This window comes from Ruditapes philippinarum, unplaced genomic scaffold (genome assembly GCF_026571515.1).
Source record: "Ruditapes philippinarum isolate M1 unplaced genomic scaffold, ASM2657151v2 ctg4037_1_1_1_1, whole genome shotgun sequence".
In the NCBI taxonomy this organism is placed as follows: domain Eukaryota; kingdom Metazoa; phylum Mollusca; class Bivalvia; order Venerida; family Veneridae; genus Ruditapes; species Ruditapes philippinarum.
In genome coordinates this window covers 40,431-65,362 of record NW_026853811.1, presented here as the reverse complement: position 1 = coordinate 65,362, position 24,932 = coordinate 40,431, and the positions used below count along the sequence as shown (strand labels likewise).

Sequence of the window (24,932 nt, the reverse complement as noted above, 5' to 3'; positions counted from 1 at the left end):
TTCTTAACTGAACAAAAAATGAGAAAAATATGACATGAATTCTGTAAATAATTAAAGCTATCAAAAATGTCTTTCATAGAATTTTTACATTTTTGATAAATCAAGTAAACTTTTATGGTGGATTCAAAAACAGAAATAACTAGAAATGTGTCCATAGGACACGGGTGCCCCCACCGCACCACTGTTCTGTCAATCTTATTAATCTAGGTCAAATATTTTTTGAAAACTAAAAATCTTTAACTAAGTAAAGGGCAAGAACTTTACAAATACTGAATAAATCCACAAGCAAACCCCAAGGTGCATAAGTACACATGCTGACCAACATTCTTGTAAACTTTCAGGCCTACAAGTGAAATACTTTTTGAGCTATGCATGAACAAACTGAAAATTGCAAATGTATACTACTGTAAGTCAAGGGCAATAACTCTAACAAAACTGAAAAAAAATCCACATTCAAATCCCAGGTGCATAGCTTCACAGTGATGTGAATCATATTTCCTGTAATTTAGAGATGTTGATCATTATTCCTGTAAAGTTGGTTGATTCTAACTCAAGCACTCAAGAAAAAATAATAACATAATGAAACGGTTTTTACTAAGTCAAGGGAAATAACTATACAAATACTGGATAAATCCACAAGCAAAACCCGAGGTGCAAAACTAAATATGCTGGGCAACCTTCCCGTAAGGTTTATTGACTTGTCAAATCCCTTTTGAGTTACATGCGACACAAGTCGAAAATTGCAAAAAATTTCTAAGTCAAGGGCAATAACTCTAAAAATACTAAATAAATCCAGACAAAAATACCCAGATGCACAACTACACATGCTGGTCAATATTCCTGTAAAGTTTCATGACTCTAGGTCACATACTTTTTGAGTTACATGCGACACAAGTTGAAAATTCCAAAATTTTACTAAGTCAAGGGCAATAACTCTAAAAATACTAAATAAATCCAGACGAAAATACCCAGTTGCACAACTACACATGCTGATCAACATTCTTGTAAAGTTTCACGACTCGAGATCAAATACTTTTTGAGTTATGTGCGACACAAGTTGAAAATTGCAAAATTTTACTAAGTCAAGGGCAATAACTCTAAAAATACTAAAAATATCCAGACAAAATTACCCAGGTGCACAACTTCACATGCTGATCAACATTCCTGTAAAGTTTCATGACTCTAGGTCAAATACTTTTTGAGTTATGTGCAATACAAAGGAGAAAAGACGGACAGACGGACTGTGAGACGGACAAGGGTAAATCTAAATTCCCGCCACTAAAGTGGGGGCACACAAATATAAGATAGTTTTTTTTATAAACGGGCAATTTCCATAGTTACGGCATATGCCAATTGTCAAAATTACCACGCTTTCTTAAGAAATATCAGTGTTATACTAAATGCATTGTCATACGAGGGGTGTCCCAGAATTACGTGGACTTTTGCTGTAACTCAAAAACTACTGAAAATAAAAACAAACAAAATTAACATGAACAAAATGCAACTTTATTGCATTAGTACAAACAAATTTCAAAGTTGTCTGGCAACTGGATCAGTGTCTGTGGGCAGGGTAATGAGACAAGGGGTAGCGGGTGCGGGGCAGTCCATTCCGACGTTACGACGACATTCCGGTGGCGTCGCTAGTTGTTAATAAATGCGTGGCGTCGAATGTCAGTTTTTCTCAACATAGTCGCCGCCTAACTCAATACACCTATGGTGTCGATATATCCACTGGTCGTACACCGCCCTGTATAATAATAATAAATCATAGTATTACTATTAACTTTTTGTTACGATAATAGTGTTAAAGACGACGGTGATAATGCTGACGCCGTATTATTATTATTATTACTAATATTATTATTTTTATTATCATAATTATTATTATTATTATTATTATTATTATTATGGAGTTTATTTTGTACGCAAAGACAAGGAAAATAACCTATCATGCGCACTGCTTACTATAGCAGTTTGAGTTCACTTTCTTGAAAGCTGAAGCGGAGAAAATTGTGAAGGGCTTAATTTTTAAAAATCATTTTTTTTAGACACAAAATTATTGCTAACCCTTGAATAGTACTCAGCATTGACCTTGGTGTAACGCCTGTCCCGATCTATGACGTTCTTTACTTCCTTAATTGACGCCGCAGTCAACGTTGACTTTCTCCCACGACCCTTGTCGTCTTCAATGTCCTCTCGGCCGTCTCTAAAACGCTTATGCCACTTGAGAACTAGTGATCGACAAACAGAAGGTCTCATTTTTGCAGTCTCCAAAATTTCCTGCGTCTGTGTTGGCGTCTTCTCAAGATTAAACACAAACTTGATGAATAGTCCGATGTTCCGCGTAATCCGTGGACGTCATTTTTTGTTAAATATCCAAGAGCAACGGTTGTCAGTTGGTCCGCTGGTAAACAATAACGGAAACAGCTATGACGTCAAAATTTCATATGACGTCACTGCATATGTTACGACGTCGCACTATTTTTAACGTATAAATGTGCAAGATATACAAAAGTAAAGACAACTTATTAATACAAAATATTGGACTGCCCCGCCCTGCGCATACTTCGTTACTATAGCGACGTAAAATATAGAGAAGCAATGTTAGAAATTTAAAAATAATGGACATATTCATTAAGGATATGTTAAAGGAATTGTGTACAAATTTGCTAAAAAATGCATTAAAAAAAAAAAAATGTTATAGCAAAAGTCCACGTAATTCTGGGACACCCCTCGTATATACAACAAAATCATATTGTAATATAAAGTTCTATTTCTTTTGATGTTCTATGAAGTAAATGATACTGATAATGTTTTTAAAACAAGTTATATAAAGCCATTTTATTTCTTCACTCGACTAACATACCCGAACAGTAAGCAAGTATTCAGAAATTTACAAAGAAAATAATGAAAATTGGAACATTTCTTAGATATTATTTTTGTTATTTATTCAACATTTTTAAAATATATCATTTTTAACATTTTTGCACACTAATCTTGTCTGCAAGTAATCAAGTGGCGACACATTTTCGTCACTATACCACAAGTGGGTGGGGTAACGCGCGCAGAATCATCATCAATGCTAATTTTAGGAGAATTCCTTTATCTGACCTCTTATTCTTTCAAACTGATCTCCTCCTGAACATTTATTTAGTATTATTTACTCATTTTTTGCTTATAGCAGAAATTTAAACAGTTATCCGAGTACTATTCAACTTAACCTTCTTTTTGAAGAGTAATTATCCGTAATTATATTTCTTGGAAGCGCATAACGATGCGCATAAAAAAACTACCAAAAACGTCTTTAAGATGACATATAATGAACAAAATTAAGTTCAGGAGGCGAAAGGTCAAATTCATATTCGAATGTCCAAAGTCATGATATGGTAATGCATTGACAGTCATGTCCAGTCAATATATTTGTCATTCATTGACATATTTTATATGTTTTGGTTTAAATTTGTTATGAGTATGACCATGTTTGAAGATTAAAGGTTTAAGGTTTAACTTAGACTTTTGTGACATACTAATATCAGGAAAACTTATCACACACAAACACCTAGTAAACAGCTAGAAATATGAAAGTTATATATATTCGGATTTCAAAACATTGGGTCTAGTCATATCTTTGTCATAAATTCATGGATGATTGCACATTGAGAATATGAGAAAATATTTGTTAATATTTCTATATATTTCTATATTCTTGTAACACTCTTTATATAGCAATCATGTCTTTGTTGAAAGTCAAAGGTCATAAGTCTTCTACTAGGCCCAACTCAGGTGGTATTCTATTTTTCATGCAAACAGTAGGAGTAGTTGTAGGAGTTTTAGGTAGAAAAATAGAAAAAAATAAGAAGGTAATGAAAAAGCAGGGAAAAAAAGGAACGGTTAAAGGCGTGTCAATGAGTTTTCTTGTTGATTTTAGAAGTTTGTTTCAGATAAAATGCGAATGGACAGACGGACAAATGAAAAAACAAAACTGAGGGTAAACCTTAAGTTTCCTCTGGTTAAACTGGTAGGGAACTAAAAAAACACTATAATTCTGGCATCACACCTATCCGCCACCCCTACTATCATAATGTAACTGTTAAATTACTTATAAAATCTTACTTTTTCCCATGATTAATGGTATCTTCCTGACAAGCAATACACCCTGAACTGGATTTTCAACTGTCCTAAATAATTAGTCTGTAAAACTCTGTCTATATGAAAATAAAACAAAAACATTGAATTGATATTTGCCACGTAAATTCTCTTTAAAAATGTTTCAGTTAACCCTTTACTTACTGAAAAGGTGTAATGGATATGCCCAGCTTTAAATTTGGAAAAGTCCAATTTATTTTAAAGGGATAAACTAGAACTCCGCGAGTCGGATGTGTCGCCTTGTGAACAATGTAGTTTAGGGGAAATGGCCAGGACAAAAATGAAATATAAAAAATAACAAAGGGCAATAACTAAAAAAATAATAAGTGCAGAGCAGCAGTTTCTGTTCACTGCACTTCTTATCAATAACATCTATCATTCTATGATGTTTCAAGTCCATAGCTTTCATACTTGAGGAGAAATGACCCCGGACAAAAATAAAGTATGAAAATTAATAAAGGGCAATAACTCAAAAATTAGGAAGTGCAGAGTACTGGTTCTTGTGCACTGCATTTCTTCTTAATGAGATCTATCATCCTATGAAGTTTCAAGTCCATAGCTTTTATACTTTAGAAGAAATGGCCCGACAAAATTAAAGTATGAAAATAAACAAAGGGCAATAACTCAAAAAATAAGAAATGCAGAGTACCATTTCTTGTGCACTGCACTTTTTCCTAAATGAGACCTATCATCCTATGAAGTTTGAAGTCCATGGCTTTTATACATTAGGAGAAATGGCCCGGACAAAATAAAGTATGAAAATTAACAAAGGGCAATAACTCAAAAATTAGAAAGTGCAGAGTACTGGTTCTTGTGCACTGCATTTCTTCTTAATGAGATCTATCATCCTATAAAGTTTCAAGTCCATAGCTTTTATACTTACGGAGAAATGGCCCGGACAAAATTAAAGTATGAAAATAAACAAAGGGCAATAACTCAAAAAATAAGAAATGCAGAGTACCAGTTCTTGTGCACTGCACTTCTTCTTAATGAGACCTATCATCCTATGAAGTTTGAAGTCCATGGCTTTTATACATTAGGAGAAATGGCCCGGACAAAAATAAAGTATGAAAATTAAAAAGGGCAATAACTGAAAAATTAGGAAGTGCAGAGTACTGGTTCTTGTGCACTGCATTTCTTCTTAATGAGATCTATCATCCTATGAAGTTTCAAGTCCATAGCTTTTTTAGTTGAAGAGAAATGGCCCGGACAAAATTAATGTATGAAAATTAACAAAGGGCAATAACTCAAAAAATAAGAACTGCAGAGTACCGGTCCTTGTGCACTGCACTTCGGGTTATTGAAAGAAGCATGCATACCAAGTTTGAAGTCAATCAGACTTATAGTGACTGAGTTATGCTCCGGACAAGCTTTAGGGGACGCCGACAACGACGCCGACACAGACGCCGCCGACGAAAGTAACCCCTATATGTCACCTTTTCAGAAATGGCCCGGACAAAAATAAAGTATGAAAATTAACAAAGGGCAATAACTCAAAAATTAGGAAGTGCAGAGTACTGGTTCTTGTGCACTGCATTTCTTCTTAATGAGATCTATCATCCTATGAAGTTTCAAGTCCATAGCTTTTATACTTAAGGAGAAATGGCCCGGACAAAATTAAAGTATGAAAATAAACAAAGGGCAATAACTCAAAAAATAAGAAATGCAGAGTACCAGTTCTTGTGCACTGCACTTCTTCTTAATGAGACCTATCATCCTATGAAGTTTGAAGTCCATGGCTTTTATACATTAGGAGAAATGGCCCGGACAAAAATAAAGTATGCAAATTAACAAAGGGCAATAACTCAAAAATTAAGAAGTGCAGAGTACTGGTTCTTGTGCACTGCATTTCTTCTTAATGAGATCTATCATCCTATGAAGTTTCAAGTCCATAGCTTTTTTAGTTGAAGAGAAATGGCCCGGACAAAACTAATGTATGAAAATTAACAAAGGGCAATAACTCAAAAAATAAGAACTGCAGAGTACCGGTCCGATGTGCTCTGCACTTCGGGTTATTGAAAGAAGCATGCATACCAAGTTTGAAGTCAATCAGACTTATAGTGACTGAGTTGTGCTCCAGACAAGCTTTAGGGGACGCCGACAACGACGCCGACACAGACGCCGCCGACACCGCCGACGAAAGTAACCCCTATATGTCACCTTTTCAAGGCGACACAAAAATACTAATATTGAGCTACCAACAGTATAGATATCAAAATATAGAAGAAGAGCATATTCAAGTTTTTTTTTATTTTCATCAAACAGTATGAATCATTTCACGAGTGGTGGTAGTCACAAGTAAAATGTGGCAATTTTCATACAAGGAAAACAAAAAATATTCTGTATTTATATAAAAACTTGAAGTTTTTGTTTAGTAGTTTTTATTTTACAATTCAAAAGAATTCCACTTTCATTTTGTGTACTGGCTGAATGTAGAAAAAAGTACATGTAGTCTGGCAAGTAGTCCAACTTATTAGACTTGTCAAAGAGACACCGAGATAATTTGGACGGGCGCTGTCTTTTTCCAAGTCCAACCACGAACTGCATTTTTATGCACGGACGCTTCCATTAGAAGTTGTTGGGAGCGAAAACTAGAAACGTTTCAAAGAAACGGTCTACATTAACCTGAAAGAGAATCGTTTTTTTATGCAAGGTTTTCCAAATCATCATACTTCAAAGTCGAACAGAAGTCTAAATATTCCACTTTAATTTTTTTTTAATCGTTGAAAATTATTGAAAGCGGCCATATTGGAAAGCGGTTGTCATGGTTAAATTTGTAAAAACACTGGTAAAATCCATGGTGTAACACAGGTATCGGTGGCAATCGATTGTATTTGCCAAGCTTTATTATTAACAATTTGTTTATGTTATTTATATGAATTATTGCAGGAATAACTCTTTTATTCACACACAAATATTTCAGCATTAAAAAGAGAATGTGTAAAGGAAATTATGATAACCTTACTTTAGAAATTAAATAGTTTATGATGTCCGATGTCAGATCATACTGCATTTAAGTCCGTTTAAATTGTCAAATTAGATATTATTAAGTTGGATTTTTTAAACATCTGTGATCATTAGGTGAAATTTCTGAACTACCTTTTTATTTTATAACCCTGCCATGATTTCCCACATACGAAAATACAATGTAATTGTAAGTACATCTTAATGAATATAATTATACTATACATGATGAAGCAAAGAAGAATTTCAATTTTTTTACACTCCATATCAATTTCTAGTTTATTATCTTTAAAGAAATTGAGGACGGTTGGTGTATGGGAAGAAGTTTAAAACAACCAAAAATAACTTTAAAACTCTGAAAAAAAATCTTAAAATTTCTAACTATAAAATGGAATTTCAGACAGTCCTCAGTAAATACCATTGTCGCACAGATTTGACGGGGTTTATGATAAAAACACAGCAAGCGGAAATTTAGTGACCGTTATTTAGATGTTGAATAGCATAACAATGTAAGACAGATGGGAGAAATGTTGGAACGACTGACGCAAAAGGCACCAAAACCTCTGATACCCATTAAAAATTCCATGTTATCTAGTTCCCGTTGAACAGCACCTCGAATGTGTCACATTGAAAGATCCATGATTACCGCCGTATTATGTACACATCTGTGGATGTTGATTAAAAATTTCAACATTATTATGTTTAAGTGATCAATTCTGTTTAAACCGGCGAAAGGAGCACTTGAACCTACCAGAGCCGTCTTTGGCACTCCTGTGTATTTATGTTTCTATTTTGCAGTTTCAGGCGTTTTTGGTGGGGTTTTTTTGGAGGGTGGATACATGAATGTGGATAAGTTTTTTCTGTTTCTTTACATTTTTCTGCTTGCTTGCCGAACCTTGTATTGATAATCATTATCTGTTTGTTACGGTTCGGTATACATGTATACAATATGATAAACAAGGTGAACAAGGAAAGGCGGCGTTCAATGAACGCAAACCCACACGACCCAGGAACATGAACCATTGGCAAGGAGCCCAGGAGGATCCTAAATTAAAACGGGAGAGGGTGCAAGAGAGAGCACGGGCAGGCTTATCACTAAAATGTACTTGAGAAGGAAATCAAAGAAAATTAATAAATGAATGATTAATAGGACCACTAAGTTAACGAGCACAGGGGAAGGGGATAGGAAATTCGGGGGAGGGGGCGAAATAAAACTAGGGGCAAAGGGAAGAAACTTACCATAGACGAGAAAACAACAAGGGACACAAACAAAAGTGTCACCAAAACAGTATGAAACAACAAGACATACACCTTATACATTTATAAGTCTCTTAATCTGTTCATTTGAAAATTCTGATCTGCTCAATGACTTTTTTTTTAATATCCTCTACTTAAAATTTATTTCAATTAAAATATGTGACCCTTCCTTAATAGTTAGTTACACAGCATATGGCTGGATCACAATAAAATTCCTTTTTAGTAAATTAATAAAGTACGTCAAGAAGACATTTAACTTTATCAATAGGTTTAATTTGGTATTATATATCGGCAATCGGTGAAAAAGAGCTCTTGAAATATTATTTGTACAAATACTGAATAATTTGAAGTGTATTTCAAATAGTTTCCTTCAATATTTCTTTTACGTTCTTAATTATCATATAAATATGCATGTATAAATGAAGACAGTATTTTATCCGAGAGTGACATTTGGCAGTCATTAGCAGTAAACAAGAAGGCAAACCACCAATTGATAAATGTTGAGTATATGGATTAAAATATTTAAAAAATATTAAACGACAGTACTTGTACAGAGCCTATTTGCGACCATTGCATTTTAGGTTAAATACAATGATACTTTTCAATAGTATTTGATAATGCACATATTTATTAAAAAATTATGAATATATTTATTTCCCCCGATATTTCGTTTAATTTAATCTTCATGCGTAACCCACACTTACCTGCTAGACACACTGGTGGCTACTACCAGCTTTCACGGAATCGATTTTTTACGATGACGTCATAACATGTCCGCCTAAGATATAGTAGACAGTACAAATTTGAAATAAATCGCATGTATGCGTTAAGACAGGTACAATCTACTATTTTTTCTAGCAGAAGTTTTGTACTAAAATTTATATTCTATTGATCTTTAGAGGTAATTGAAGTTACTTTCAGGTTTAAGCAGTAAAAATCAGTCCAAACTATCGATAGTGTTACCGGTAGATTTTCCGTGCGTAAAAATGACAGTTAAAATTAGGCGTAACGGTTTGACAGTAAGAAAAAAAAGTCTGTAAAATGGGTCAAACCGTTCACGCCAAATTAATTAGGCTATCTGGCAAGATACCGGTGAAAATACGAAAAATTTACCACTGCATATCATTTCCTCAATATCTCTCAATATTTCATTTAAAAGTATATTCTAAGATAGAAATGTATAAGATAAACAAAGTAATTACATGGCCCAGTTCCTGGCTGCTGCTTCACCAATACTGTCATATGAACCTATAGCATTGACAGACTTAATATTCCAACCTTGTTCAAGAATAAATCTATCTCATTCTGGTGATTTCTAGTAACTGAAAATAAAAATACAAAATGAGAAAAAAGTAATGTAACTCAATATGTTTGCATTATCCTGTAGATAGCACACCTTGTTTTAGAGTATATACATGTACATGTACTAACTGACTGTACATAAAATAAGTCTTAAAATTAGTATTTAGACTTGTCAAAGAGACATCAAGATATTTTTTGAATGTGGGATGTCTTTTTCACAACAACTGTTGAGTTTGGTAGGAAAACAAGTAAGTTAAACGTTCATGCTTAATTAATCAGGCTTACATATTATATACAAACTAGAAATGTGTCCATAGGACACGGGTGCCCCCACACTCCATGGATTTGTCAATCTTATGTCTCTAGGTCAAATTTTTTTTGGTTACATGTGCCCAAGCTGAAAACTAAAAATTTTTAATTAAGAAAAAGGGCAAATACTACTTATACTGAATAAATCCAAAAGAAATACCCCAAGGTGCATAAGTACCCATGCTGACCAACATTCTTATAAACTTTCAGGCCTGCAGGTCATAAACTTTTTGAGTTATGTGCAACTCAAGTTAAATATTGTAAATTTTTACTAAGTCAAGGGCAATAACTCATACCCAGGTGCACAACTACACATGCTAAGCAACATTCTTGTAAGGTTTCATGACTGTAGGTCAACTATTTTTTGAGTTACTTGTGACACAAGTTGCAAAGTTTTACTTAGTCAAGGGCAATAACTCTACAATACTAAAAATATCCCCACATAAAAACCCAGGTGCACAACTACACATGCTGAACGTTACATTGTAGTAAGGTTTCATGACTGTAGGTCAACTTTTTTTTGAGTTACTTGCGACACAAGTTGAAAATTGAAAATTTTTACTAAGTCAAGGGCAATAACTCTAAAATACTAAAAATATCCACACAAAAATACCCAGGTGCACAACTACACATGCTGAACAACATTCTTGTAAGGTTTCATGACTGTAGGTGAACTATTTTTTTTTGAGTTACTTGCGACACAAGTTGAAAATTGAAAATTTTTACTTAAGTCAAGGGCAATAACTCTAAAATACTAAAAATATCCACACAAAAATACCCAGGTGCACAACTACACATGCTGAGCGCAGCATTCTTGTTAGGTTTCATGACTCTAGGTCAAATACTTTTTTAGTTACGTGCGACACAAGTTGAAAATAGGAAATTTTTACAAAGTCAAGGGCAATAACTCTACAAATACTAAAAATATCCACATGCAAATACCCAGGTGCACAACTACACATGCTAAGCAACATTCTTGTACGGTTTCATGACTCTAGGTCAAATATTTTTTTAGCAACGTGCGACACTAGTTGAAAATTGGAAATTTTTACTAAGTCAAGGGCAATAAATCCAAAAATATTATATATATCCACATGGAAATATGCAGGTGCACAACTTCACATGCTGATCAACATTTCTGTAAGGTTTCATGACTCTAGGTCAATTACTTTTTGAGCTAAGTGCCACACAAAAAGGGAACAGTGCCACACAAAAAGGGAACAGACAGACGGAAAGAGGGATGGAAGGATGGATGGACAGACGGACGGACAAGGGTAAATGTAAATGCCCCACCCCTATAGTGGGGGCACAATAAACCAGGGCTACAATGTAAAGATATCAAAAATAACTTAAAAAAACTTTTTTATATTAGATGGTTAATGCATCAATAACTTCAAACGTAATGATCAAGGTTGAAGATTGCAGACTGGAATGCCACCATGACTGTAACAATACCTCTATTTTTATTTCTTTTGAAAAAAAGTTGAGCTAAAAATGGAATTAATAAGAAATACAAATTTATCTAGTATAAGAGATGCTCACTCACAGATGAATGAATAAAGAAATCAATTTTCTGTTTAGGATAATCTAATGCTGCAATCTTCTGTAAGGCTTCTCTAAGAAATGGTGTTGGATGCTCCACAAACACTCCCAATACAATAGATGGATAATCCTCTTCCTTTAAATAAATAGTCACAAAATATTATATATACAAGTTACATTTTTCTATAAATCACTTTAATAACATTAATCACTCTAGTTGCATTATTTTTCTATTTATCACTACAGGGCCCTCAATCCAATTTGGGGGAAGTGGGTCGCTACCCTCAGCAGGGGGAATTTTAGTGTATGGGGGGAATTTTCCTCTTTTCTTTTATGATCAAATATCAAATAAACTTACTTATATAATATATAAGCTTTTTTTTTTACATGCATATTATTTTTTTTAATAAATCCCAAATAGGTAACACTAAACTAGCTGTTCAGAAGTAATTGATAAGATTTGAAGAAAAGTTTTTAACACCTTACACCATCAGACCTTTATGCTGCTTAGCTTTCTTTATGATTCACTCGAACCCCCCCCCCCCCATGAGCATCGAGAAACACATTCAGACAAATATCTCCATTTCCACTAATATGAACAATACATGGACCTAAAGTAAATTCTATTCATAAACTACATTTCTAAGATAAAGAATAAGACAAAGCTTTCCTTTCTTGACTTTGTAAAACAATCGTAAAAATCGGCATCGTGAAAATATGTGACAAATGAATTTTTTTTGTTTTCTGTTTACACATCCACATTTCTAGTTGATGTAAATTATATAAAATTGAATTTATTGTTTATTATAAGATCGTTTTCGATTAGTTATTTCATCAAGTATCATGAAAACAAAACTTACAAGTTTGTAATTTACGACAAAATTTACCGTGGTTGATGTAACATTTTGAAGACAAAAAAAAAATATTAATGATTTCATGAATAAACAATTTGAAATCGAATTGTTGATGGGAATTGTGATTTTTTTTCTGCATATTTCTGTTGAAATTTTAGCATTTTTACAGGATAAAAGGCCAATATGTGATGGTAGATTTTGGAGGGGGGGGGGGGGGGGAACAAACGGAAACGTGCAGACATGTACTGTATACAATATTCCCCTTACGAAATTAAGTCGTCAAAAGATGGATTTTACTTTTCAAAAACAACATGAGTTTTCATTTTTTTTCTTTAACACTTTATATGTTTTGAGGGGGAATTTTTACCTCTGTTTGGGGGAAAAAACATACTATTTTGGTGGGGGATTTGGTTGATCGAGGGCCCTGCACTACATTTTTCTATATATACATGTACATATCACTCTAATGACATTTTTTTCTTTTTATCACTCTGGTTGCATTTATTCTATATCACTTTAATTACAGTTTTTTCTTTTTATCACTCTGGTTACATTTTTATTTGTTTGGGTCATCAGACCAAACAAATAATGGTAGCGAAATTTCAGACTCTAATGCTGTTAATTGCAAGTGCCGAAAGTAGTCCGCTTTTTTGAAGTGGTTACTTCCTTTTATATGTAACACTTAGCCTTTAGGCCGAAAAATTTAGGGGAGATCACTGCGTAAATATGGTCACATGACAGGCGGATTAATTTTCAAGCAAAATAATTCCCGAATGGTCGAAGATTTCTAATATTGTTTTATTCTTTATAGATATACATGCTTATAGTAAGCGCCATGATTATTTACACAAATGTTAAACAACAGTTAGCGTCGTTACAAACCATAACTAGAATAATATGGTTTTCTTCAGGCCGTTAACATGTAAATCCACCGTGGCCGAGGGGTTTGCGCGCTCGCTTAGGAAGCGAGAGGTCTGGAGTTCAAATCCTAGTTAAGGCAACTCATTTTTTTTTCAAATTGTTTAAGTCAAATAAATATTGGATCAAATATCAGTGTTGCAATAAGTCTTATAGCCAATCTACTACAATTAAAACGCTGGAAAGCATTGGTGGCACTTTACAAAAACAAATTGTTTTATAATCTCACAACCTTCACCTTTCTGACATTCTGAGACCCAAACAAATTCAGCGCCTTCTGTGCTTTGATTTCTATATGCCACTTTAAATACATTTTTTTTTCTTTTGATATTTCTATTTATAGCTATAGTGGCCGCTAAAAGGGGCCAATCAAATTAATATGAGCACACTTGACAAAAGACTACCCAAGATTGCCAAGAATGCTACAGACAAAGTTTGGTGATCGTCCATCTATTAGTTCGGTAGTAGAAGATGTCTAAAGGGTTTTTTTATTTTTAGCTCTGTTGACCCCTAAAAGGGTCCAATTGAAATGACATGAGCAAATTTAAGTTTGACTGTCACATACATGCTACAGACCAAATTTTAGGTAAATCTGCCCAACAGTTTCAGAGAAGACGATTGTTGACGCATGACGCCGGAGTATCTCCCTTTGATACTAATAGTTCACCTCGAGCCTTCGACAGCAGTGATTATTATAGCTGGACTTTTTGTTTTAAAACAGACAATGTAACTCAACATATTATATATTATTTAATTTTACCCATGAAATATATTGCTATATCAGTCAATATATATTTCATATTTTTTAAAAATAAATATGAAATAAAAAATTATATGAAAGTGGGCCGAGTCAAATTTCATATTTCTTTTTTAGGGAAGTCAAATTTCATATTTATTTTTTAGGGACTACTTTCTTATGTGTCTCCCAGCTTCACATCTGACATTCAGTATTTCAGTTATAAATTCACTTCATTATCAATAAATAATAATAAAATCTCTATATTGAAAAATAATAATTGTAAATAAATAAAATAATTTAAATAAATAAAAAAAATAAAAATAAAAATAAATAAATAAATAACAAGAACGCGATCATCATAATGAATAGATCTTATAAGTATTTTTCTTTTTAAAAACAAGCAACAGGTTTATAAAATTCTTTAATGTCATTTAAAGGTTAGTGTCAAATGTAATGTAAAAGTATTTTTCTTTTTAAAAACAAGCAACAGGTTTATAAAATTCTTTAATGTCATTTAAAGGTTAGTGTCAAATGTAATGTATTTTTGGCCGACAGCTGAACAGGAATGATAACAAGTGTATAGAAATACCTCTTTTTTTCTTTTCTTTAAAGTACAGGTTGCTAAAAAATACACCCCCTGTAGCGTGTTTACATCATGAAAATTTTAACAATGACATCATAATTAACAAGAGCTGTCTGTAGGACAGCATGCTCGACTATTCTAAGTGCTTGATAGTAAAAGAGCCTTGATATTGTTAAATTTTTTAAGTTCACAAAAGGGCTAATTTTTTTTTATAAATTCATGTTATAGGTCTTACAGAGAGTCTAATTATACAGAATTGGCTTGACTATTCGGAAGGTAATGTCACAAGGTTTTTTTTATTGAGTATGATAATACTAATTACCTATGAATACATAAATTTGACAGAAAAGGTACAAATGCTTGTTATTAAGATGTTTTATCAAGTAAATCACTGCTTTATTATTATGAATGCATAAAATTGTCCCAAAAAAGGCGCAAACCCTTCAGTAGTTATTGAGATAACAGCTTACAAACAAAACTTTACCATGAATTTCTAAGTTGAACTAGAAATGTGTCCATAGGACACGGATGCCCCCACACGCCACTGTTCTGTCAATCTTATGACTCTAGGTCAAATATTTTTTGGACTACATGTGCCACAAGTTGAAAACTAAAAATCAACAAAGGGCCATAATTCTGTTAAATTTGGTCCCAGCAAAAATTCCTTCCTTTACTACCATCTACACATTAAGGTTGTTAATCCCTGGAAGTTTAAGCAAAATCTGCCATCCGGTTTAAGAGGAGTTGCGTTCACAAAATTTCTATATAGTATATAATGAAAAAATAAAAAAAGGGCCATAATTCTGTTGAATTTGGTTGCAGCAAAAATTCCTATCTTAACTACCATCTACACATTAAGGTTGTTCATCCCTGTGAGTTAAAGCAAAATCTGCTATCCGGTTTAAGAGGAGTTGCATTCACAAAATTTCTTCATAGTATATAGTGAAAAAATCAACAAAGGGCCATAATTCTGTAAAATTTGGTCGCAGCGAAAATTCCTTCCTTTACTACCATCTACACCTGAAGGTTGTTCATCCCTGTAAGTTTAAGCAAAATCTGCCATCCGGTTTAAGAGGAGTTGTGTTCACAAAATTTCTACATAGTATATAGTGAAAAAATCAACAAAGGGCCATAATTCTGTTAAATTTGGTCGCAGCAAAAATTCCTTCCTTTACTACCATCTACACATTAAGGTTGTTCATCCCTGTAAGATTAAGCTAAATCTGCCATCCGGTTTAAGAGGAGTTGCGTTCACAAAATTTCTACATAGTATCTAGTGAAAAAATCAACAAAGGGCCATAATTCTGTAAAATTTGGTCGCAGCGAAAATTCCTTCCTTTACTACCATCTACACATTAAAGTTGTTCATCCCTGTAAGTTTAAGCAAAATCTGCCAACCGGTTAAAGAGGAGTTGCGTTCACAAGATTTCGGGACGTACGGACGGACTGACTGACTGACGGACGGACTGACGGACGGACGGACAAGTGCAACGCTATATGCTCCCACATTGTGGGGGCATAAAAAGGGGAGAAAAATCAGCCTAAATGCAAGACTGAATTATGGATCTTTGTCAGTGACCTACAATTATGACCCTAAATGCATATGTGAAGTTTTAGATAAATATCTTTAATAGTTATTGAGATATGTAAAACTTGCATGTAAACATTAACCAAGAGACTAAGTAGAAAAGGGGATATGAATCAGCCTTAATGCAAGATAGAGTTATGGAACTTGGTCAGTGACATACAATTATGACCCTCCAATTATGACCCTAAGTGCATGTGTAAAGTTTCAAGTAAATATCTTTGAAGACTGTTAACCTTTAACCAAAATTTCTAAGTTTCAAAGGGGCAAATAATTCTGCAAATATTGCAGACAGAGTTATGCAATTTTGCAAACTGATGTACATTGTTACTATAAATAAGTATTTTAAATTTCAATTGAATATCTCAAGCAATAATTGAGATATTTGACTTTACAAAAAAACTTTAACCAAAATTTCTAAGTTCCAAAGGGGGCATAATTCTGTCAATATGGTAGGCAGAGTTATCCAACTTGTCCATCTGATGTACATTGTTACTATAAATAAGTATTGTAAGTTTCAATTGAATATCTCATGCAATAATTGAGATATTTGACTTTACAGAAAACTTTAACCAAAATTTCTAAGTTAAAAAGGGGCATAATTCTGTCAATATTGTAGGCAGAGTTATCCAACTTGTCAATCTGATGTACCTTGTTACTATAAATAAGTATTGTAAATTTCAATTGAATATCTCAAGTAATAATTGAGATATTTGACTTTACAAAAAACTTTAACCAAAATTTCTAAGTTAAAAAGGGGCATAATTCTGTCAATATTGTAGGCAGAGTTATCCAACTTGTCAATCTGATGTACCTTGTTACTATAAATAAGTATTGTAAATTTCAATTGAATATCTCAAGTAATAATTGAGATATTTGACTTTACAAAAAACTTTAACCAAAATTTCTAAGTTAAAAAGGGGCATAATTCTGTCAATATTGTAGGCAGAGTTATCCAACTTGTCAATCTGATGTACCTTGTTACTATAAATAAGTATTGTAAGTTTCAATTGAATATCTCAAGTAATAATTGAGATATTTGACTTTACAAAAAACTTTAACCAACGCAGACGCCGACGCGGACGCTGACGCCGACGCCGACGCCGGGGCGACTACAATAGCTCTCATATTCTTCGAATAGTCGAGCTAACAAGACGAAGAACAAATTTGGATAATACTTCAATAACAAGAGCAATCAGTGATCACATGTGTCGCCTCATGATGGCCAATTTCATGTTGGGACAAGTTTTGTGACAGACGGACAGTGCACAACTAGACTTGGTACTGATCATACCTGTAAAGTTTGGATAAAATTGCACCAGTAGTTTATGAGGAGTAGTCCGAACAAGCTTTTGTGTATCTGGCAACACACAGAAATCAAAGGGCTGCAGCTCTATGGTATTTTCTGATCTTTGCAATCTAAATCATACTGACTATCTGTATGTACTTTCCTGTATAAGTTTATTTTTATATACTATAATTCATATTACGCAGCGACAGCGTTTTGATTTTGTTCTATAACAGTTTGAGATTTACATATGGAATTTTGCATGAAAAAAAATAGAATTGCCTCGACTAGGATTTGAACCATAGGCCTCTCACACCCTTAACGAGACCGCTTACCTCTGCACCACGGCGAAGTTATACATATGAACCTTGAACAAAAACGAATACATTATGTAATTCTAAATTGAGAAATTCCATTTCTTGTCTGTAATCCTTATTAATTTCGAGGTATTTTGTTCACGATAAACGTGCTGATGAAAATAATTTATCGAAAATCTTCTCGCCAAAACAGTCTGACATGTATATATTCCACTACTCGACAGTCAGATTTATTTGTGTACTACGCTCTGGAGTATTCGGTAATCGGCATAGCTAAAAATAGCATTTCCATTGATTAAAATGATATTCATGATAATCCTAAGCTTTACCGAAATAACCGAACATTTTTCATTGGGTAAAAAAGATATTCATCCGCGAAATTTGTGATTGTAACCTCATATTTCTATTGCCTAATCTAAACTTTTAATGCACTGTAATTCGTTAAATGCCTTCATTAAATATTATTCTTTCTTTTATATTGCTGGTTTTTAAGCAGTTTTGAGTGAGAACTACTTTGCGTTGTTAGGACTGTTAGGAAATTTTGTGTTAGACCGTGGATGTTAGCTATGTATTTACTGATCATACGATCAGAAAATACAAAAAACACCTTTTTATCAAAGGGCCATAACTCGGCAAAAAATCATTCAACCGGAAAACCTGTGCAATATGCGCACGGACTTTAGCTACAGATCAATCCTGTAAAGTTTCATTGAAATTGGTGGTAAAAGAGAAGTAGTCAGGACAAACTTTAAAAATAAAAATTATTAAAGGGCCATAACTCTGACAAAAATCATTGAACCGTAAAATGCCGACAATATGCACAGCTAGACATGGTACTGATCATTCCTGTAAAGTTTGGATGAAATTGCAACAGTGCATTTGTAGTTTATGAGGAGTAGTCCAGACAAGCTTTTGTGTATCTGGCAACACACAGAAAAAAACACATTTTTATCAAAGGGCCATAACTCGACCAAAAATCATTCAACCGGAAAACCCGTGCAATATGCCCACGGACTTGAGCTACAGATCAATCCTGTAAAGTTTCATTGAAATTGGTGGTATAGAGAAGTAGTCACGACAAACTTTAAAAATAAAATTTATTAAAGGGCCATAACTCTGACAAAAATCATTGAACTGGAAAATGCCGATAATATGCACAGCTAGACATGGTACTGATCATTCCTGTAAAGTTTGGATGAAATTGCACCAGTAGTTTATGAGGAGTAGTCCAGACAAGCTTTTGTGTATCTGGCAACACACAGAAAAAAACACCTTTTTATCAAAGGGCCGTAACTCTGCCAAAAATCATTCCACTGGAAAACCTGTGCAATATGCGCACGGACTTGAGCTACAGATCTTGGTACTGATCATTCCTGTTAAGTTAGGATGAAATTGCACCAGTAGTTATGAGGAGTAGTCCGGACAAGTTTTGTGACGGACGTACAGACAGACGACGGAGAAGTGATCCCTATATGTTGCAACTACTCCGTAGAGGCGACACAAAAATGGGTCAAAGACAAAAATGAACGGGTTGCATTTGTATACCAAATAACATGACTCATGAGGCTGTGATGTTACAAAAATTTTCTACCATTGACCATTAAATATCATACATTTAACTAAGTAGGTAAACAGGAAGTGGATAAGCGATAGACCTGAACTTGGGACAACGTGTTAATGCAGTCACAATACCAAATATCAAGAGGCTGTGATATGTAGTTGCTAAGAAAACTGTTACGGAAATTTCCTTCCATTTACAATTAATGGCGAAAATTCAACTAGGTCAGCAAACGGAAAGTGGATGAGCGACATACCTGAAATCATATCAATGCTGTATACCAAATATCAAGAGGCTGTAATAAGTAGTTGCTGAGAAAATTGTTACGAAAAATTCGTACCATTGACCATTATTATGAATTTAACTTTAAGTCAGTAAACATGAATCCCATGGTATGGGACAATGAGTTAATGCTGTATACTAAATATCATGAGACTTTGATAAGTAGCTGCTGAAAAATCTGTTACGAAAATTGGCCCAACCAATTTGCCTGCCTGCCCAGAATCAAGTCTCAATACATGATGGTAAACAGTATTTTTTTTTTCATATATGTATTTTTTTTTCGAAAACCAGTATTATAGTTGTAACAGATATCCCATTAGTGTTTAAATATTAAAATATGTTTTGATAGTGTTTACTCAGGGGTATCATGTTGGCCCAAGCATCTGTGGATTATCATATTAGAACACCCTTTCTAAAAAAAAACAAGAAGCGCCGCAATGCGACGAAAACCAGGTTTTCAACGACTAAGTTTTGATGTGACAGCAATCAATAGGTCAAAAAGCACTGAAGTTATTGAGTAGAAGCTGAAAATTCTATTGTAAGCAAATGACCTTGAACTTGCTCCCAGATATCTTAGTGGCAATCCAAAGCTGCCACTCAGCAAGTTTGGTGTCAAAAGGTCAAAGCAAACTCAAGTTATAACATAAAAACTAAATACATGTACATTAACCTTGATCACAGACACCTGGGTAGCAATCCCAAGCTGCCTCTTGATATAAGCTACCCATTCATCAAGTTTAGTGTCATTAGGCCAAAGCAAACTCAAGTTATTGAGCAGAAACTGAATTTCTATTTTTATTAACAGGGACCTTGACCTTGATCACAGACACCTGGGTAGCAATCCCAAAATGCCTCTTGATATAAGCTATCCATACACCAAGTTAGGTGTCAATAGGCCAAAGCAAACTCAAGTTTTGAGCAGAAACTGAATTTCTATTTTTAGTAACAGAGACATTGACCTTGATCACAGGCATCTGGATAGCAATCCCAAGCTGCCTCTTGATATAAGCTATCCATACAACAAGTTTGGTGTCAATGAGCCAAAGGAAATTCAAGTTATAGAGCAGCAACTGAATTTCTATTTTTAGTAACAGTGACCTTGACCTTAATCACACACACTAACTTGTGAGTATTTTTAAAGATTTAAAGGGATATTCAGGCAAAATAATGACAAAAATATCAAAATGGTCTTATGTACTCAAATCAGGCTAAAATGACTTTTCTTGAAGTTTCAGCTTGAATTTCTGTCTAAATTCTATATATTTTGGGTTTGAAGCGTAAATATATCTATATATATTGAACAAAATTTAGACGCCAATCGAATCACCAAATAGTTTTAAAACAAGTCATGTGACTTGAACAAACCCTTGAAGTTACAATAACAGATATTGTGGATATTATATGATTGACACAAGCCTATGTCATTCATTTGACATGTTCCTTAACGTTTCAAGAGTTCACTTCGACAACTATTGTGAAATGCTAGCGCTCTAACCTGACCCACGCGGGTCAAGTTAGGAAACCACCATTTAATTCTTTATATGGAGAAAGTTTTGTTCCTTTGACTGTTAAATATATTCATTTTGATGGCATTTACAGAATAATGAATGAAAAATTCAAAACTAAGAAATGAAAATTTTGCCTGTGTCTCCCTTTAAAGGAGAAAATGTTTATCATTTAACGTATTTATTTGTTTATTGACAGGCAAAATGGAAGAATTCAGTTGTCTTTATTGCCACCTTTCTCTTCAAAAAAAAATTCGGAAACACACAATAATAACAAAAACATTAAAATCATAACCATTGGAGATTGCAAAATAGTGTTATACATTTTTAGTGTAAAACACTCATATATGACTTAAAAATTCCCCTTTTTGTCTTAAAATGACGCAAAATTCCCCTTCCTGAGGGTATATATGGGTACCTCAGTCCTGTCCCCAAAAGTTGTCCAGTGCCCTGTATGATGAAAACATATTGAATAATTTGTAACAACCAAATTAGGTTCATACATTTACAAGTACCCAACTTTTAGTTTAAATTTTACAGCCCCAGAACTCTAGTGTTTAAAGATTTTAATAATTTATATATTGCCTTTTATTGGGGATTACATACGATTGTTTGTGTGCTATTAGCATATTCACGCGACTTTACCAGCAGTGAACCACACCAGGATAAAATGGTGAAAGACGTAAATAAAAGCACCTGTGACCTAAATCGGAGATAACTCGAGACATTTTCAGATATTCTAAAAAAAATATTTTTACGCCGAGCATTGCACTTTTATAGCGAGCTCGACGAGCTGGCCCGAAGGGCCTGCTCGCAAAGCGAGCTTTACGGTAACGCGAGTACCTGCTAAGTGATGGTTTTGAAAACTTTCGTCCAAAGTACCGAATTGGACACATCGCAACCTTTCGAATTTAAAGATAACGATAAAAACTGAGGAATTCTGACTGAAAACGGATGTCTAGACTGGTCACCCGCGCACGTCTATTGGACAGGGAACCAGAATAACGGAAGCTGTGTATAAAATATCGAATGATAAAATGAAAATCGAAGGCGCCATTTTGTTTGAAATCTGATAAATAAAAACAATTTTTTGTCGAATTTTGTTGTGAAAACTATCTAGAATGAAAGAAAATGGTCTAACTAAGAAAATGAATCCGAACACCAATATCTTTTATTCAGTCGTTAACGCTGTACAGACGTTTAAAGTATTGTTTACGTGACGTCACAATGTAGCGCCAAACAGCACGTGCAAAACAAACAAATCAAGTACGCTATTTTAATGTCGCAAACGTTTTAAGTTTTACATTTATTTCACTTTAAATAATCTTTATTTCGTTTGAAAAAATATAGAGTGAAATAAAATAAACAAAGTTTTATCAACGTTTTCAAAACTCGTTATTCATTTCACGACAGGGGCGGAGCCATATTTAACACAGTACGTGTGACGTCACACGCACTCGTCACTGCATTTGAAATAAAAATGAGCGATTATTTCATACTATTTCACGTAAAAAGTACATCGAGCTCGCTTTGAGGCTTTGCCTTTTTCATATTAATTTTATAAATCATAACACGGGACACCGGGAGCTGATATTTACATAAATACTGAATGTCATGCCTTAATACTTCACAAATAGTTAACAAAATACCTGTTTCAACGAAGCACACCGATAATTGTATTCATCTCCACTTCTTTGTTATGAAATACGAGTTTATGTTACACAATTTCTCAATTTTCTTGAACGTCATGGCGGACGTTTCGTCACATGTACTTCCGGTTTAGGGGTACCACTAAAATACGCAACGGAGATTTTTGGCGCAACGGGTGCAACAGAGATTTTATTTTTTTTTAGAAAAGATATTGAAATCATATACCTCTTATAAAAACAGTACAATATACATGCATATTTCTTACAGGGTAAATAAATGGTTTTAAGCAAAAAAGAGTGTTCTATATAGTCTTTTACACAGGCAATCGGTGCGTGGCTTGGATAGTATACATGTACATGACGGTAATGTAACGATTCGCCACACTAACGATTCGTCACATAACGATTCGACACAGAGTAATAACGATTCGCCACAGTTAAATAACGATTCGCCACGTGTTCAAATACAATTTTTTTTCACATCTGTTTTCAAACTGTTGATGGAAAACTTTTTTCCATGTTATATTTCATTTGTTAATTACATAAATTAATTACACTAAATAAACATTTTATTGAATAAAAACACACGAAAACCAAATATTTTATTAACAAAATTACATAACACATTTTATAACTTCGTTATTTATATAAACTGGAAAAAATATACGTGTACGTATATTTAGTTTGTCTTGTATTCTGAATATATTTAAATGCCATTATGTTTGTAATGTTTTGTACACGGACAATCTTTAAATATGACATTTTTTAAATGGATAAGTCATGCCTTCTACTACCTTTAAGGTCTTTTCTAGTAGATGTTTTTCATTGCCTACTTAAGTTTATAGCCATACCTACAATTAGAAGAACTTCTTAAGAATACAAACAGAACGTGTAAAGCGCATTACAAAATAAATATTACTATTGCGAACTTTTGGAAGGAATTTGAATTTGACCATCTTTTGAATTTCATGAAAAAAAATCTTGAAAGATTTTTCCAGCATTCTAAAGGATTTGAAAGTTAACTAATCCCGTTTGCGTCTACAGCTTTCTTTTTCTAGACATTGAATCAATTTGAAGGTATTAAATTGTAATGGCTAAAGTTATAAAAATAGATAAAAAAAAAATGTCTACAAATTTGTGTGGGTATTTTATCTTTATTTATTTATATTATTGTTTTTATGTCATTTAATAATGTACTGGAAATAAAATTTCAAATGTCATAGATGCATATGGTCTACGAAATAAATGTGGTCTTAAAGACTACTAAACAATGGATAATTAGCCGAGAACATTTTTGGCAGCCTTTCTGTTTTATGTGACATAAATCAATTCAACTTAAAAGATGATTCTGTTTTCGTTATTTTTCGTTTGTATACTATTTTATGTATGTGTTTAAGCTAATTAAACCCTCTTAATCGGCATATATCGGCTCGCTCAAATTAATTTGTAAACAAACATCAGCTTAATTGCTGCATTGTTTTGAAATCTGAATACATTGTCAGATAATTATAAAGGATTATTTCGGCGTCAATTAAATATTTCTACAACAATCCTAAGGTGATTGGCTTGTTTTAATTAAAGGTGTGACAAATGTTTTACATATGCGTTCTTTAATCAATTATCGTAAATCAATTTTCGTATGAACACATGTTTTTGCAATACCCATTTTTTTAAAATAAATATTTGACATATATATAATATATGTAAATATATATATAAATATTAATTGACATATATGTTTACGATTAATTCAATATTTATTTCAACATATAATTACTTTCTTATAAATGTACTACATGTAATAATGTTACTTTGATAAATTGAAAATCCGCGATGGGGGCCTTAACTTCATATTACTTGTATTAAGAAACATTATTAAATTATTGTCATTGTCAAATTATTAAAACAAAAGGAAAAATTTTGTTGATTACTAAAAAATCATCGTTATAATCATACTGTGGCGAATCGTTATTTAACTGTGGCGAATCGTTATTACTCTGTGGCGAATCGTTATGTGGCGAATCGTTAGTGTGGCGAATCGTTACTAATTCTACATGACCACGTCCACTTATTTTTTATAAATATTTTTTTTTTTCATTAATAAAATATTTTTTCATTCAAAATGTTTTTAAAA

The 24,932-nt window shown here is 33.4% G+C and overlaps 1 long non-coding RNA gene across 1 annotated transcript; it reads right to left on the bottom strand.

Annotated features, from left to right (window-relative positions):
- Nucleotides 1-4,115: 4,115 nt before the first annotated feature.
- On the bottom strand, nucleotides 4,116-23,006 carry LOC132737998 (uncharacterized). Its single transcript, XR_009626806.1, has 5 exons — nucleotides 22,799-23,006; nucleotides 11,525-11,656; nucleotides 9,570-9,689; nucleotides 9,072-9,145; nucleotides 4,116-4,205 (listed from the first exon to the last, which is right to left on the bottom strand). It is a non-coding gene; the product is annotated as an uncharacterized LOC132737998 (long non-coding RNA).
- Nucleotides 23,007-24,932: the final 1,926 nt, after the last annotated feature.